The following is a 16,542-nucleotide window of genomic DNA, read 5'->3' as shown; positions in this document are numbered from 1 at the left end:
GGGACCCGCATGTCATCCTCTATGTGCTATAAAATTTTATTTTCTTGGGGTTTTTTTCACCCTCTGATTTTTGGCTATTTCCTTTTTCTTTTGATCCCCTGCCGCCTTGGAAACGTTGAGTAAGCTGCTGACTCATGGGACCCGCATGTCATCCTCTATGTACAATCAACTTTCTTTTTCTTTTGATCTCAAGCCGCATCTGAAACGTTGAGACCGCTGCTGCTAATTCGGACCCGCATGTCATCCTCTATGTACAATAAAGTTTTTTTCTTGGATTATCTTTGGCTCCTGATATTTTGTCACTTGCCTTTTTCTTTCGATCTCATGCCGCCTTTGAAACGTTGAGTAAGCTGCTGGCTCATGGGTCCCGCATGTCATCCTCTACGAACAATAAAAGTTTCCTTTCTTGGAGTTATTTTTGACCCCTAATTTCTGGCTATTTGCCTTTTTCTTTTGATCTCCTGCCCCCTTTGAAACGATGACGACGCAGCTGGCAGGTCGGTCCCACATGTCATCCTCTGTGAACAATAAAAGTTTCCTTTGATGGATTTATTTTGAACCCCTGATTAATTTCGGGATATTTCCTTTTTTCCTTTGATCCCCTGCCGCCTTGGAATCGTTGAGGATGCTGCTGCCTCATGGGTCCCGTATGTCATCCTCTCAGAACTGTAAATGTTTCTTTTATTGGATTTTGTTGACCAAACGATTTTTGGCTTATTTTTTCTTTCGATCTCCTGCAGCCTTTAAAACGTTCAGGGCGCTGCTGGCTCACGGGTCCCACATGTCAACCTCTATGAACAATAAACGCTGAGGATGCTGCTGCCTCATGGGTCCCGCATGTCATCCTCTCAGAACAAAAATGTTTCTTTTCTTGTATTTTTTACCAACAGATTTTTGGTTTATTTTTTCTTTCCATCCCCTGCCGCCTTTAAAACATTGACGACGCTGCTGGCTCATGGGTCCCCGATGTCAGCCTCCCCGTACAAGAAACATGTGATATCTTGATTATTTTGCAGACAATAAACATTGTATTTCGCTCTGAGCTATTGCAAACGGATAAATTAAATCTTTATTTTTACATAAACAAACTTATATGTTGAATCTCCTTGTTTTGTGTTTTTGCGAAGCATAGGACTTTCCTTTTTTTTTAGAAAAATCCGAACTTTCCTGTTTTGGAGTGGGCTGAAATTGTACGAGTCAAAAGGCCCAGCAGGATAGTTCGAAGGCCCAGATGTCCAGATGCAGCCCAATTGAAATCTTTCTTTTCTTGGATTTTTTTCACCCCCTGATTTCTGGCTACTTCATTTTTCTTTCTGTGCTGTTCCGCCTTGGAAATGTTGAGACCGCTGCTGCAAAATGGGACCCGCATGTCATCCTCTACGTACTATAAAACTTTCTTTTCTTGGATTTTTTTGGCACCTCATATTTGGTCACTTACCTTTTTCTTTCGATCCCCTGCCGCCTCTCAAACGGTGATACCGCTGCTGCTAATTGGGACCCGCATGTCATCCTCTATGTACAATAATGTTTTTTTCTTGGATTATCTTTGGCTCCTGATATTTTGTCACTTGCCTTTTTCTTTCGATCTCATGCCGCCTTTGAAACGTTGAGTAAGCTGCTGGCTCATGGGTCCCGCATGTCATCCTCTACGAACAATAAAAGTTTCCTTTCTTGGAGTTATTTTTGACCCCTAATTTCTGGCTATTTGCCTTTTTCTTTTGATCTCCTGCCCCCTTTGAAACGATGAGGACGCTGTTGGGCAGGTCGGTCCCACATGTCATCCTCTGTGAACAATAAAAGTTTCCTTTGATGGATTTATTTTGAACCCCTAATTAATTTTTGGATATTTCCTTTTTTTTCCTTTGATCCCCTGCCGCCTTGGAATCGTTGAGGATGCTGCTGCCTCATGGGTCCCGCATGTCATCCTCTCAGAACGGTAAATGTTTCTTTTATTGGATTTTGTTTTCCAATTATTTTTTTGGTTATATTTTATTTCGATCTCCTGCCGCCTTTAAAACGTTGAGGACGCTGGCGGCTCACGGGTCCCACATGTCAGCCTCTATGAACAATAAACGCCGAGGATCTTTCTTGCCTCATGGGTCCCGCATGTCATCCTCTTTGAACAAAATGTTTCTTTTCTTGGATTTTTTACCAACATATTTTTGGTTTATTTTTTCTTTCCATCCCCTGCCGCCTTTAAAACGTTGACGACGTTGCTGGCTCATGGGTCCCCGATGTCAGTCTCCCCGTACAAGAAACATGTGATATCTTGATTATTTTGCAGACAATAAACAGTGTATTGCGTTCTGAGCTATTTCAAACGGATAAATTAAATCTTTATTTTTACATAAACAAACTTATATGTTGAATCTCCTTGTTTTTTTTTGTTTTTGCGAAGCATAGGACTTTCCTGTTTTTTTAGAAACTTCCGAACTTTCCTGTTTTGGAGTGGGCTGAAATTGTTCGAGTCAAAAGGCCAAGCAGGATAGTTCGAAGGCCCGTATGTCCGTGATGCAGCCCAATTGAAATCTTTCTTCTTCGATATTTTTCACCCCCTGATTTCTGGCTACTTCATTTTTCTTTTGGTCCTGTGCCGCCTTGGAAACATTGAGACCGCTGCTGCAAAATGGGACCCGCATGTCATCCTCTATGTACAATCAAATTTCTTTTCTTGGATTATTTTTGGCTCCTGATATTTGATCACTTCCTTTTTCTTTCGATCCCGTGCAGCCTCTCAAACGGTGATACCGCTGCTGCTAAATGGGACCCGCATGTCATCCTCTATGTACACTCAAGTTTCTTTTCTTGAATTATTTTTGGCTCCTGATATTTGGTCACTTGCCTTTTTCTTTCGATCTCATGCCACGTTTGAAACGTTGAGGAACCTGCTGGCTCATGGGACCCGCATGTCATCCTCTATGTGCTATAAAAGTTTATTTTCTTGGGTTTTTTTCACCCTCTGATTTTTGGCTATTTCCTTTTCCTTTTGACCCCTGCCGCCTTGGAAACGTTGAGTAAGCTTCTGACTCATGGGACCCGCATGTCATCCTCTATGTACAATCAACTTTCTTTTCTTTTGATCTCAAGCCGCATTTGAAACGTTGAGACCGCTATGTACAATAAAGTTTCTTTTCTTAGATTTTTTTACCCCCTGATTTTTGGTCACTTGCCTTTTTCTTTTGATCATATGCCGCCTTTGAAATTGAGGTCACAGGTGGCTCAAGGGTCCCACACGTCAGCATCTATGAACAATAAACCATTCCTTTGTTGGATTTATTTTTTACCCCTAATTTCTGGCTATTTGCCTTTTTCTTTTGATCCCCTGCCCCCTTTGAAACGCTGCTGGCAGGTCGGTCCCACATGTCATCCTCTATGAAGAATAAAAGTTTCCTTTTTTGGATTTATTTTTGACCCCTAATTTCTGGCTATTAGCCTTTTTCTTCGATCCCGCCGACTTCGAAATGATGAGGATCTTTGCGCGCATCGGTCCCACATGTCAGCCTCTATGAACTATAAATGTTTCCTTTCTAGGATTTATTTTTTACCCCTATTTTCGGGCTACTTGCCTTTTTCTTTGAAACGTTGAGGACGCTACTGTCTCATGGGTCCCACATGGCATCCTCTCTGAACGATAAACCTTCATTTCTTGTTAACGACAGGTTTATCAGTATTATTTTTGCAGACTAATACAAGCTCTTTCGATCCAAGATCTTGCAAGTTGATAGATTAAATCATGGAATTATCAGGATATGTTTTAAATTTCAAATCCACTTTATGAATTTGTAAAAATACCGTTATCCATGTGGTTATGGAGCGATCAAGGATTTTCATATTGTGCATGAGCAGTTTCAAAAATTGGAACCCAATAATTAAAAATAAATAAAAACAACTTTTATGTAGAATCTCCGTGTTTTTTTTTGCCAATCATAGGATCTGTGTTTCATTAGAAAAGGGCCGAAATTGCTGCTAATTGGGACCCGCATGTCATCCTCTATGTACAATAAAGTTTATTTTCTTGGATTATCTTTGGCTCCTGATATTTTTCCACTTGCCTTTTTCTTTCGATCTCATGCCGCCTTTGAAATGTTGAGTAAGCTGCTGGCTCATGGGTCCCGCATGTCATCCTCTACGAACAATAAAAGTTTCCTTTCTTGGAGTTATTTTTGACCCGTAATTTCTGGCTATTTGCCTTTTTTCTTTTGATCTCCTGCCCCCTTTGAAACGATGAGGACGCTCATATGGCAGGTCGGTCCCACATGTCATCCTCTGTGAACAATAAAAGTTTCCTTTGATGGATTTATTTTGAACCCCTAATTAATTTCTGGATATTTCCTTTTTTTTCCTTTGATCCCCTGCCGCCTTGGAATCGTTGAGGATTCTGCTGCCTCATGGGTCCCGCATGTCATCCTCTCAGAACGGTAAATGTTTCTTTTATTGGATTTTGTTTACCAAATGATTTTTGGCTTATATTTTATTTCGATCTCCTGCCGCCTTTAAAACATTGAGGACGCTGCTGGCTCACGGGTCCCACATGTCAGCCTCTATGAACAATAAACGCTGAGGATGCTGCTGCGTCATGGGTCCCGCATGTCATCCTCTTTGAACGAAATGTTTCTTTTCTTGGATTTTTTACCAACATATTTTTGGTTTATTTTTTCTTTTCATCCCCTGCCGCCTTTAAAACTTTGACGACGCTGCTGGCTCATGGGTCCCCGATGTCAGTCTCCCCGTACAAGAAACATGTGATATCTTGATTATTTTGCAGACAATAAACAGTGTATTGCGCTCTGAGCTATTTCAAACGGATAAATTAAATCTTTATTTTTACATAAACAAAATTATATGTTGAATCTCCTTGTTTTTTTGCTTTTGCGAAGCATAGGTCTTTCCTGTTTTTTTAGAAAATTCCGAACTTTCCTGTTTTGGAGTGGGCTGAAATTGTACGAGTCAAAAGGCCAAGCAGGATAGTTCGAAGGCCCAGATGTCCAGATGCAGCCCAATTGAGATCTTTCTTCTTCGATTTTTTTCACCCCTTGATTTCTGGCTACTTCATTTTTCTTTTGGTCATGTGCCGCCTTGGAAACGTTGAGACCCCTGCTGCAAAATGGGACCCGCATGTCATCCTCTATGTACAATAAAATTTCTTTTCTTGGATTATTTTTGGCTCCTGATATTTGGTCACTTGACTTTTTCTTTCGATCCCGTGCAGCCTCTCAAACGGTGATACCGCTGCTGCTAAATGGGGCCCGCATGTCATCCTCTATGTACAATCAAGTTTCTTTTCTTGAATTATTTTTGGCTCCTGATATTTGGTCACTTGCATTTTTCTTTCGATCTCATGCCACGTTGAGGACCCTGCAGGCTCATGGGACCCGCATGTCATCCTCTATGTACTATAAAACTTTCTTTTCTTGGATTCTTTTTGACACCTCATATTTGGTCACTTGCCTTTTTCTTTCGATCCCCTGCCGCTTCTCAAACAGTGATACCGCTGCTGCTAATTGGGACCCGCATGTCATCCTCTATGTACAATCAAGTTTCTTTTCTTGAATTATTTTTGGCTCCTGGTATTTGGTCACTTGCCTTTTTCTTTCGATCTCATGCCATGTTGAGGACCCTGCTGGCTCATGGGACCCGCATGTCATCCTCTATGTGCTATAAAAGTTTATTTTCTTGGGTTTTTTTTCACCCTCTGATTTTTGGCTATTTCCTTTTCCTTTTGATCCCCCGCCGCCTTGGAAACGTTGAGTAAGCTGCTGACTCATGGGGCACGCATGTCATCCTCTATGTACAATCAACTTTCTTTTCTTGAATTATTTTTGGATCCTGATATTTGGTCACTTGCCTTTTTCTTTCGATCTCATGCCATGTTTGAAACGTTGAGTAAGTTGCGGACTCATGGGACCCGCATGCCATCCTAATTTCTGGAGTTTTTTTTTACCCCCTAATTTCTGGATACTCTTTTTCTTTTGATCTCAAGCCGCATTTGAAACGTTGACACCGCTGCTGCTAAATGGGACCCGCATGTCATCTTTTATGTACAATAAAGTTTCTTTTCTTGGATTATTTTTGGCTCCTGATATTTGGTCTCTTGTGTTTTTCTTTCGATCTCATTCCGCCTTTGAAACGCTGAGGAAGCTGCTAGCGCATGGGTCCCGCATGTCATCCTCTATGAACAATAAAAGTTTCCTTTCTTGGAGTTATTTTTGACCGCTAATTTCTCGCTGCTTCCTTTTTCTTTTGATCCCCTGCCGCCTTGGAAACGTTGAGTAAGCTGCTGACACAAGGGGCCCGCATGTCATCCTCTATGTACAATCAACTTGCAAGATCTTGGAGCGAAAGAGCTTGTATAAGTGGGACCCATATGCCATCCTCTATGTACAATAAAAGTTTCTTTTCTTGGATTATTTTTTGCTCCTGATATTTGGTCACTTTCCTTTTTCTTTCGATCTCATGCCGCCTCTGAAAAGTTGAGTAAGGTGCTGGCTCATGGGACCCGCATGTCATCCTCTATGTACAATAAAGTTTCTTTTCTTAGATTTTTTTTACCCCCTGATTTTTGGTCACTTGCCTTTTTCTTTCGATCATATGCCGCCTTTGAAATTGAGGTCGCAGGTGGCTCAAGGGTCCCACATGTCAGCATCTATGAACAATAAACCATTCCTTTGTTGGATTTATTTTTTACCCCTAATTTCTGGCTATTTGCCTTTTTCTTTTGATCCCCTGCCCCCTTTGAAACGCTGCTGGCAGGTCGGTCCCACATGTCATCCTCTATGAAGAATAAAAGTTTCCTTTTTTGGATTTATTTTTGACCCCTAATTTCTGGCTATTAGCCTTTTTCTTCTGATCCCTGCCGACTTCGAAATGATGAGGATGCTGCTGGCAGATCGGTCCCACATGTCAGCCTCTATGAACTATAAATGTTTCCTTTCTAGGATTTATTTTTTACCCCTATTTTCGGGCTACTTGCCTTTTTCTTTGTAACGTTGAGGACGCTACTGTCTCATGGGTCCCACATGGCATCCTCTCTGAAAGATAAACCTTCATTTCTTGTTAACGACAGGTTTATCAGTATTATTTTTGCAGACTAATACAAGCTCTTTCGATCCAAGATCTTGCAAGTTGATAGATTAAATCATGGAATTATCAGGATATGTTTTAAATTTCAAATCCACTTTATGAATTTGTAAAAATACCGTTATCCATGTGGTTATGGAGCGATCAAGGATTTTCATATTGTGCATGAGCAGTTTCAAAAATTGGAAGCCAATAATTCAAAATAAATAAAAACAACTTTTATGTAGAATCTCCGTGTTTTTTTTTGCCAATCATAGGATCTATGTTTCATTAGAAAAGGGCCGAAATTGCATGAGCAGAAAGGCCCATTTGTGGTTATTGGGCTTCGACAGCCGGAGCAAGTAGACCGATAACAATTACCATGTAGATGTTCGTTGGCAACCCAAAAGTGAAATATTGGGTCCAACAGGGGAAGGTTGAACAGTACTTTTTCTATTGGGAAGGTGGTACATGGGGTTATCCTGACAAAAAAAATGGAACATGGGTTACTGAAGGTTGCCCATTTGTGCCCAATATGTTTGTCAGCAGGAGCTTTACCTTCCGCCGCCGCCGCCATGGTCGAGCTAGCGGTACGGCGGCGTCTCGAGCTCGGGGTAGCGCAGCCTCCGCGCGCGCCCCAAATTAAGGTACCTATTAAGCGGAGATACGTACCGGCGACGAGCACAACAGCCTCGCGACGGCACCTACGATAGGCTCGGCTGGCCTTGGGGCATTTACCCCTAGCCTCTTCCATGCTCAAGTTTTAGAAATGTTTCTGGCTCTGTTCAACACTGGATCAAATTTGTCAACATGACCATTTTTATGGAGTAGCAACGAGTTGAATCTCTCAAAACTCTTTAAGTTCTGCAATATAACGACTAATTGGGACTACCTTATACAAAATGATTACATATCCTTATTTTGGAAGCAAGCAATCACACACTTATAGTTTGCTAGTCAGCTGCACGTAACGTTAAAAATCGGCAATTATAATGAATAAACCTGTAATCTTCACTTAAAATGCATTAAGGAGCATCAAATTTGACAAATCAAACCATGTCTTACTGAAAATTGACATGTCTTTCTCATGCAGAAACTAAAATTATCCATGCATGTGCGTTTATACAGGTTAAGTTTTGCACGTATTATTTTTTGTACTAACTTTTCTGACTACCTTCAAAGCTCCAATCCTTCTTCATCATCTTTGTTGTACCGCACTGATGCAAGTGAATGCGAGCTGCTCGCCAGACGCGACTTCGTGTCCGATATGTGTACATGTACTATGCCTTCTCCATCTAGTGCTAGTTACGCCTCTCTGCTAATTAATTCTATCCCAGTGCCTACATCCAGCACAAACCTCTGTCATTGCAGCTGTGACTCACCTCGACCATTGGAGCCCAATCACAAGAGCGAGCTCGATCAGTCGTCTCAACCAGAGAGGCATGTGTCTCATGGTTAGCTATCTACAACTTGCTGTCTTACTAAAACCGTGCCTATCATAGAGATCACCTCGCTGGTGTAGCAATGGCTGCAAGTAGCTGCTATGGGGATAAGGAAGAAAAGATTTAAATAATGGGGTGGGGCCAACAAGCAGGAAAGCTATCTATAGCTTTATGGATGTTTCTGGAATTGGGTAGAAAATAGTAGATGACACTGTAGCAGCGAATCCCAGAGACCAAGGCCGTTGGATGATGTCTAATGAACGGCAGAACTGTGTTCAAGAAAAAAACGGCAGAACAAAATAGGCGAAATTAGCTTGAATTTTGATAATAAATCTTGGGCATTTTCCCTCGAACATGATGTACTACTACTACTGTACTCAACTTTGGGTAGTCTCTGGACTAGTCTCCCTCGTCCACCAATTATTATTATTATATTATACTATATACTACTGCGGAAAGTTGAGGGGAGTCCCTAGTCCCGAGCACTTCGCCCACTTCCCCTGGCCTCATCCCAGAGATCTCACACCAACCACCTCACCGTCGACTAGCCGCCAGTCTACACCCCTCCGAAGAATCCCCAATGGCGGCGACGCCCCTACTAGAGCGCTCCTCACGCGAGCGCATCATCGAGTCTGGCCCACATGTCTTTCGTGTCTGCCGTGTGTCGGCAAGCACGACCGACTTCTCCGTCGGTGAGCCGCCGGCCGTGGGCGAGGGCGAGGCATCCCCGTACACTATGACAGTGCACATCTTCTTCTCGAGGACGTACGAGCTCAGGAGGATGGCCGGCCCCCTCCCTGCCCCACTGGATGAGGACGATATCGCCACTACACCCTGCGAAGAGGTGGTGCTGGATCTTGGCTTGCCTCCGAGGGAGCTGCGTAGTGGGGGCTATGTCGTGCGAACTATGCGCGAGATTCTTGCCCGTGTATGGCTGCTCAAGAACCTGAACCTCACGGAGGAGGAGTGGGACATCATCATGCCTTACGATGTTATGCACCTGATGTGGCAGCAGGCATATCGTTGGGTCGGTGGCCTCCACTTCGACCTCACCCTTAGGGTGGACCACCGGCTCATCGTCAACTTGCCGGCGCTGCAAGACAGTTGGGTCCTAGTTGCGCCGGAGGACGGCCACTGCAGCATATGCATGCAGGGGCTGTCGCGGCGCACAACGGTGTGTCTCCGGGGATGCAAACACCCGTTCCATAGGAAGTGCATCTTCTCCTTGTTTGTAACGAACGCCAGCTGCCCTATCTGCCGCGATAAAGTGCTGACCCATCTTATTTTCGATTTTGTAGCATAGTATGAATAAAAACCCTGTATGATAGGGATGCCATGCCAACTTGAATCCTATGTCAAGAGAAATTCTATTTGATTGTGGTTATAAGATATTTTGCATTAGTTTGATCTATTATCATTCTATTTTCCTATGGGATATGACCCTATGAATCAAACAGCCTGGGATTACTTCCACACAATTAAGTTTGACCAACTTTTAGTAGGGCAACAAACATAAATAATTAGTCATCATGGGATTACAATCCAACAGATAATTGTCTTCAGGACTCATACATTTTCCAAATAGAAAAATCAAAACAAATCATGGTTCTTCATCTCACAACATGATACAGAGACAAGAGTCTAATCATCATCATCATCATCACCTCCATCTTCATTCAGATATTCGTGCATGGTCTCATCCTGCTCGTCGTGTCCATTCTCCTCCTGAGATTCACCAGGTAGCTTCAGTTTATCCATCTCTTTGTCGACTATACTAACCTCAACAGTGAAATCTACTTCTCCGTCATGTGCAGGGATACCTGTATCCAACGAGGTTTCATCAATGTCAGCAACTTTAGTTTGCCTAGAACCAGCGAAATCATCTTGCTGGGCACCAATTATTGGATCCGCATTCTCATCCAAATCATATATGTTCCTTGCCACAAACTTTTGCACATACTGCCATCCTTTTCTAGATCTGTCTTCCAAGAAAAGTACCTTGGCCGCTTGAGGTACCAAAATATAAGGATCATCCTTGTACCACTGAGCAGTAGTATTGACTGATATGAAATACCCATCATTTCTGGCACCTTTGCCCTTGTTTGGATCTTGGTTGTACCAGTAACACTTAAATTGAACCACAGATCGGACAGTAACCTTATCACTATAGAACAACTGAATAACCTCTTCTATGTGACCATAATGGTCAAATGACTCTAATCTCTTCTTTCTGGTTGTCAAGTGATCTCCACTGGTTGTGATGCCACTATTTCGTGTCTTCAAATGTTGTTCACGCTCATAGGAGCTGTAATGGACACCATTGGCATTGCAAGCTGCAGCTACCAACACCCTCTTATCTGGACCACGTGATAGGACAAGGAGATCAGCACTAACAGCGCCTGGATTCTCCGCATGGAGTTTCGAGATCTACGATTACAAAATAGACAAGAGGTCATCTCATGTGAAAACACATAGACAAGTCAGAGTGCAATTGAACATCTTACATGTTTCTCAAACCAGTCCTGAAACCCACTCCCACGTGCCGATAGCTTTCCATTCGTTTCCATGTACAACCTGCAAAACATAGCCAAGTCAGCTGAATATATTTCATTTTGATACAAGTTCATAGTCTATGCGAGGAACTGAGGATTTCATGTGCATAGTACTCACTTAACATATTCATCAGCCTCTGCAGCATTATTCAGCACATACCAAGACAGCTGTTCAAATTCAGACTGCTCTAATGTTTTTTCGGTCCTCTTTCCTATTAGCTCAACACCATGATTAAAAACAGATCCTCCAACTTCCAAAATTCTGCGACCCCGGTTGAATCTGGTCTCAATATCAGGAATATATCTTGATGCAAATGTATATGCTTCAGCAGCAATATACGCCACTGCAATGCAAGCCTCCGGTCTAGCTTTGTTCCTAACTGTATTCTTGAAAGTGCACAGTCGACGTTCTATAGGGTACATCCATCCATACGTACTGTACCGGACCTCTTAAAAGTGCCTCATCAGGTAGATGAACAGCCAAATGCACCATCACATCAAAGAACGCTGGAGGATATATCAGCTCCAGCTTGCACAGGATTACTGCTATGTCCACCTTAAGACGTTTTACAACAGCTCTGCTTAGAGTTTTACTACATATTTCCCTAAAGAACCTTCCCAACTCTGCAATCACGTTGTACATATTTGGCTTCACTAAATCTTTAATGCCAATAGCTAAAAGCCTTTGCAGCAGGATGTGACAATCATGAGTTTTCAACCCTTGGAGCTTGTTTCCTTCAGCATTGAGACAATTTGCAATGTTGGAAGAAAATCCGAACGGGAACATCACACCTCGGAGGTACTCACAAAATAATCTCCTTTTAGGCATCAGCAATGTGAATTCCGCGCCTCGAAACTTATAATGTTTGTCCTTGCCTTTGTTCACTCTGTCATTACGATCCAGTTGCAAGTGCTTGTTAACATTCAATGTTGCACAATCAATCCTAGCATTTGAGCTATCTTTTGTCTTGGATGGAATATTGAGTAATGTGCCGACAATGCTGTCACATATATTTTTCTCCATGTGCATGATATCAATATTATGCCGAAGCTTCTTACCATCCCAATACGGCAAGTCCCAAAGAGTGGCCCTGCACTTATAAAATATTCTCGGTCTATCATTTTCCATTTCCTTCCTCTTGGTACATGCTGCTATTTCACCTCCCATCTTTTTTTGGTAGCTGCTAGACTCAGTTCATCTCCTCTCTTCTTCCTTTTTCTACCTGCTACTACTGCTGCTGCATCTTCTGTATTCTTCTCTGATGTACCTGCTGTGGCGGCTGGTGGTTTTCCTGGTTTAACATTTCTGCCCGCTTCTAGGTGCGCCTCCAACTCGTGACTCGTAAAGTGCTGCGGTTCAGTCTTTGCACAGGCCTGATCACCAATAAATTGCAATTTTTTATTATTTTTTCGGAAACTGTGACCTCTTGGAAGGAAACGGCGATGGCCCATATAGCATATCTTGTTTATTATCCTCACTGCCAGCTGATCTGTATCACAGTGAACACATGCATTATAACCTGATGTTACTCGCACGACATAGTGCCCAAAGCTGGATAATCATGGGTGCAATACAGTACAGCAGCACGTAATAGAAAATTTTGTTCTTTAGGTTGACACACATCCCGTGTAGGGACACCCTTCCATAATGTTTGCAAGTCTCTAATAAGAGGCTGCATGAACACATCAAAATCCTTCCCAGGAGATTTGGGACCTGGGATGAGTTAGGCCATCATACGGTTCGGCGATCGGTGCATGTCCAGGGAGCCTGGTTGTATGGTGTAACTAGTACTGGCCACATGCTATACGAGTTGCTCATGTTGCCAAATGGGTTGAATCCATCTGTAGCAAGGCCAAGTCTCAGGTTCCTTGGATCTACAGCAAAATCAGGATGATCCAGGTCGAATTGCTTCCATTCATCGCCATCAGCAGGATGCCTCAGTAAATCAGGGTTGGGCGTGAGAATCTCTTTGTGCCATCTTGTTTCCCGAGATGTTTGTTCTGAAGCAAACAACCTCTGCAATCTTTGTACAAGTGGAAAGTATCTCAGAACCTTCCAAGGAATCTTTTTCTTACCACCAGCTCCATCATGTTTCCATCTTGATTCCTTACATACTGGACATTCATCGAGGTCATTATACTCCATCCAAAACGATTACAGTTATTTTTGCAAAAATCAATCTTCTCATATCCAAGTCCCAGTACCTTGATGTACTGCTTCACCTCATAAAAGGATTTTGGCAGTCCAGCCCCAGGGAGTGCATCGCTGTATGTCTTCGCAACTGTCAACACCCGGATTTTTAAGTCCGAATGCCTATTATGTCATACATCACAATCCCAGGAATATTGTTGTTGCGAGGCATAATAGTTAAGTATCACAGTCATCATTCATTACAAACCATAAGTCTTACAAATTGGAATCACATGATCCATATTACACGAATAGTTGATCTATTGATCAACGAACAAACACAAGTTCATAGTTCAACATAGCGGAAGCGTAAGATACAAGGACTCTCTAGTCCACAGGCCAACGCTTGACGTCGGAAGGCGCTTAGTTGTCGTAGGCGTCCTGCTGGTCATCTCCTTGGTCATCTTCATACTCTGTCCATTTGAATAGCCAGGGACAAAGCCGTGAGTACGTTGAGTACTCGCAAACTAATACTAATGTAAGTGCTAGACATTCTAGTATGGTTTGCTAAGCTCTAGTTTATTTGCATAAAGCTAGTTTTAGTTCACAAAGTTTTGAGAAAAGCTTATTCAAGAGCTAACTAACTCAAGTGGGAACATTAGTGTCATTCCCACCATTCAAGTGGTGATTTCAATTCAATTCACCACAAGTCATTTTACCATCATCCTTTTCAACATCATTTTCAAAGATATGACATCGGAAACTGTATGGCCTTTCCAACCGTCCGTAACCGTGGACGCGGCTATTCGAATAGGTTTACACTCTGCAGAGGTTGCACACTTGTGCCACAACATTTGATTTCATCCGTCGGGATTACCCCGAATCATCGTAACACAGTACGCGGATCATCAACCATAACCTTTCACTTACGAGTTCTAGTATGAGCACCTCTCCCCATGAGCTTGGCCTCCCAGTGAAGACCAACTGTCAACCTGGGAACTGCACAGGGCTTGGGCCGGACATTCACCTCATTTCGCATCATATCATATCATTTCTTTTGTGGTAGAGGCAGCTTTCGGCATAACCCCGATGACGCTTGTTTAGAGGGAACCCATACTAAGACGCATAAACTTCCAGTTAAGCCCTACCCATAATCAGGTATTGTGGGGGTACTTAAGAATTGGAAAGGTATCGCATTCAAACCAACATCATTGTTTTATCAAAAATCACCATCTTCTCTTGTTCACATTCACCTTCAAAAATCATTCAATGGAATGCATCTTCATTTCAAGGTTTCAAAAATCCTTCAAATTCACATTTTCCCATCTAGAGTAGTCAAGTTTTAATTCATTAGCACTAGCTCTAATTCATGAGGGGTGCTAACTTGCTTTGCTTGGAGAAGACTAACTCACTACTCTAGTAATCAACCTGTACTTTGACCAAAGTTAACTATAAAAGTAACTCATTTAGAAAACAAGTAAAAGCTTGTAAAGTAAAAACTTGGGATGGGTTCATATAAGAAAAGATAAGAAACATGGTGCCTTGCCCCAAGGGGCTTTGCACTTTGCAAGAATATTAGCTTGCCTTGGTGATGTCTACTTCCCCCTCCTTTTCCTGTAGACAGTGTTGGGCCTCCAAGAGCAGAGGTTTGTAGAACAGCAGCAAGTTTTCCCTTAAGTGGATCACCCAAGGTTTATCGAACTCAGGGAGGAAGAGGTCAAAGATATCCCTCTCATGCAACCCTGCAACCACAAAGCAAGAAGTCTCTTGTGTCCCCAACACACCAAATAGGTGCACTAGTTCGGCGAAGAGATAGTGAAATACAGGTGGTATGAATAAGTATGAGCAGTAGTAACGGTGCCAGAAAATAGCTTGCTGGCGTGTAGTTGATGGTGGTAGTATTGCAGCAGTAGTAACACAGTGAAACAGTAAACAAGCAGTAGTAACGCAGCAGTATTTAGGAACAAGGCCTAGGGATTAGACTTTCACTAGTGGACACTCTCAACATTGATCACATAACAGAATAGATAAATGCATACTCTACACTTTTGTTGGATGATGAACGCATTGCGTAGGATTACACGAACCCTCAATGCCGGAGTTAACAAGCTCCACAATTTGTTCATATTTAAGTAACCTTATAGTGTAAGATAGATCAACATAACCAAATAGATCACATCAATACCATCATAATGATAATTAACTCCACAATCCATAAGAGATCACGATCATAAACTAAGCCAAGAACTACATGATGCACACCCTGTCCACTTTACACCATGCAGGAGGAATAGAATACTTTAATAACATCACTAGAGTAGCACATAGATGAATTGTGATACAAAACTCATATGAATCTCAATCATGTAAAGCAGCTCATGAGATCATTGTATTGAAGTACATAGGAGAGAGATTAGCCACATAGCTACCGGTACAGCCCCGAGCCTCGATGGAGAACTACTCCCTCCTCATGGGAGCAGCAGCGGTGATGAAGATGGCGGTGGAGATGGCAGCGGTGTCGATGGAGAAGCCTTCCGGGGGCACTTCCCCATTCCGGCGGCGTGCCGGAACAGAGACTCCTGTCCCCCAGATCTTGGCTTCGCGATGGCGGCGGCTCTGGAAGGTTTTCCGTATCGTGGTTCTCGGTACTGGGGTTTTCGTCACGGAGACTTTTTATAGGCGAAAGGGCAGGTCAAGAGGCGGCACGGGGGCCCCACACCACAGGGCCGCGCGGCCAAGGGGGGGGCCGCGCCGCCCTAGGGTGTGGCCCCTCCGTGGCCCCTCTTCGTCTCTCCTTCGGACTTCTGGAAGCTTCGTGAGAAAATAGGCCCCTGGGCTTTGATTTCGTCCAATTCCGAGAATATTTCCTTACTAGGATTTCTGAAACCAAAAACAGCAGAAAACAAGAATCGGCACTTCGGCATCTTGTTAATAGGTTAGTTCCAGAAAATGCACGAATATGACATAAAGTGTGCATAAAACATGTAGATAACATCAATAATGTGGCATGGAACATAAGAAATTATCGATACGTCGGAGACGTATCAGCATCCCCAAGCTTAGTTCTGCTCGTCCCGAGCAGGTAAAACGATAACACAGATAATTTCTGGAGTGACATGCCATCATAATCTTGATCATACTATTTGTAAAGCATATGTAGTGAATGCAGCGATCAAAACAATATATATGACATGAGTAAACAAGTGAATCATAAAGCAAAGACTTTTCATGAATAGCACTTCAAGACAAGCATCAATAAGTCTTGCATAAGAGTTAACTCATAAAGCAATAATTCAAAGTAAAGGCATTGAAGCAACACAAAAGAAGATTAAGTTTCAGCGGTTGCTTTCAACTTGTAACA

This window comes from Lolium perenne, chromosome 1 (assembly GCF_019359855.2).
Source record: "Lolium perenne isolate Kyuss_39 chromosome 1, Kyuss_2.0, whole genome shotgun sequence".
Classification (NCBI taxonomy): domain Eukaryota; kingdom Viridiplantae; phylum Streptophyta; class Magnoliopsida; order Poales; family Poaceae; genus Lolium; species Lolium perenne.
Note: the sequence above shows the minus strand (reverse complement) of the source record.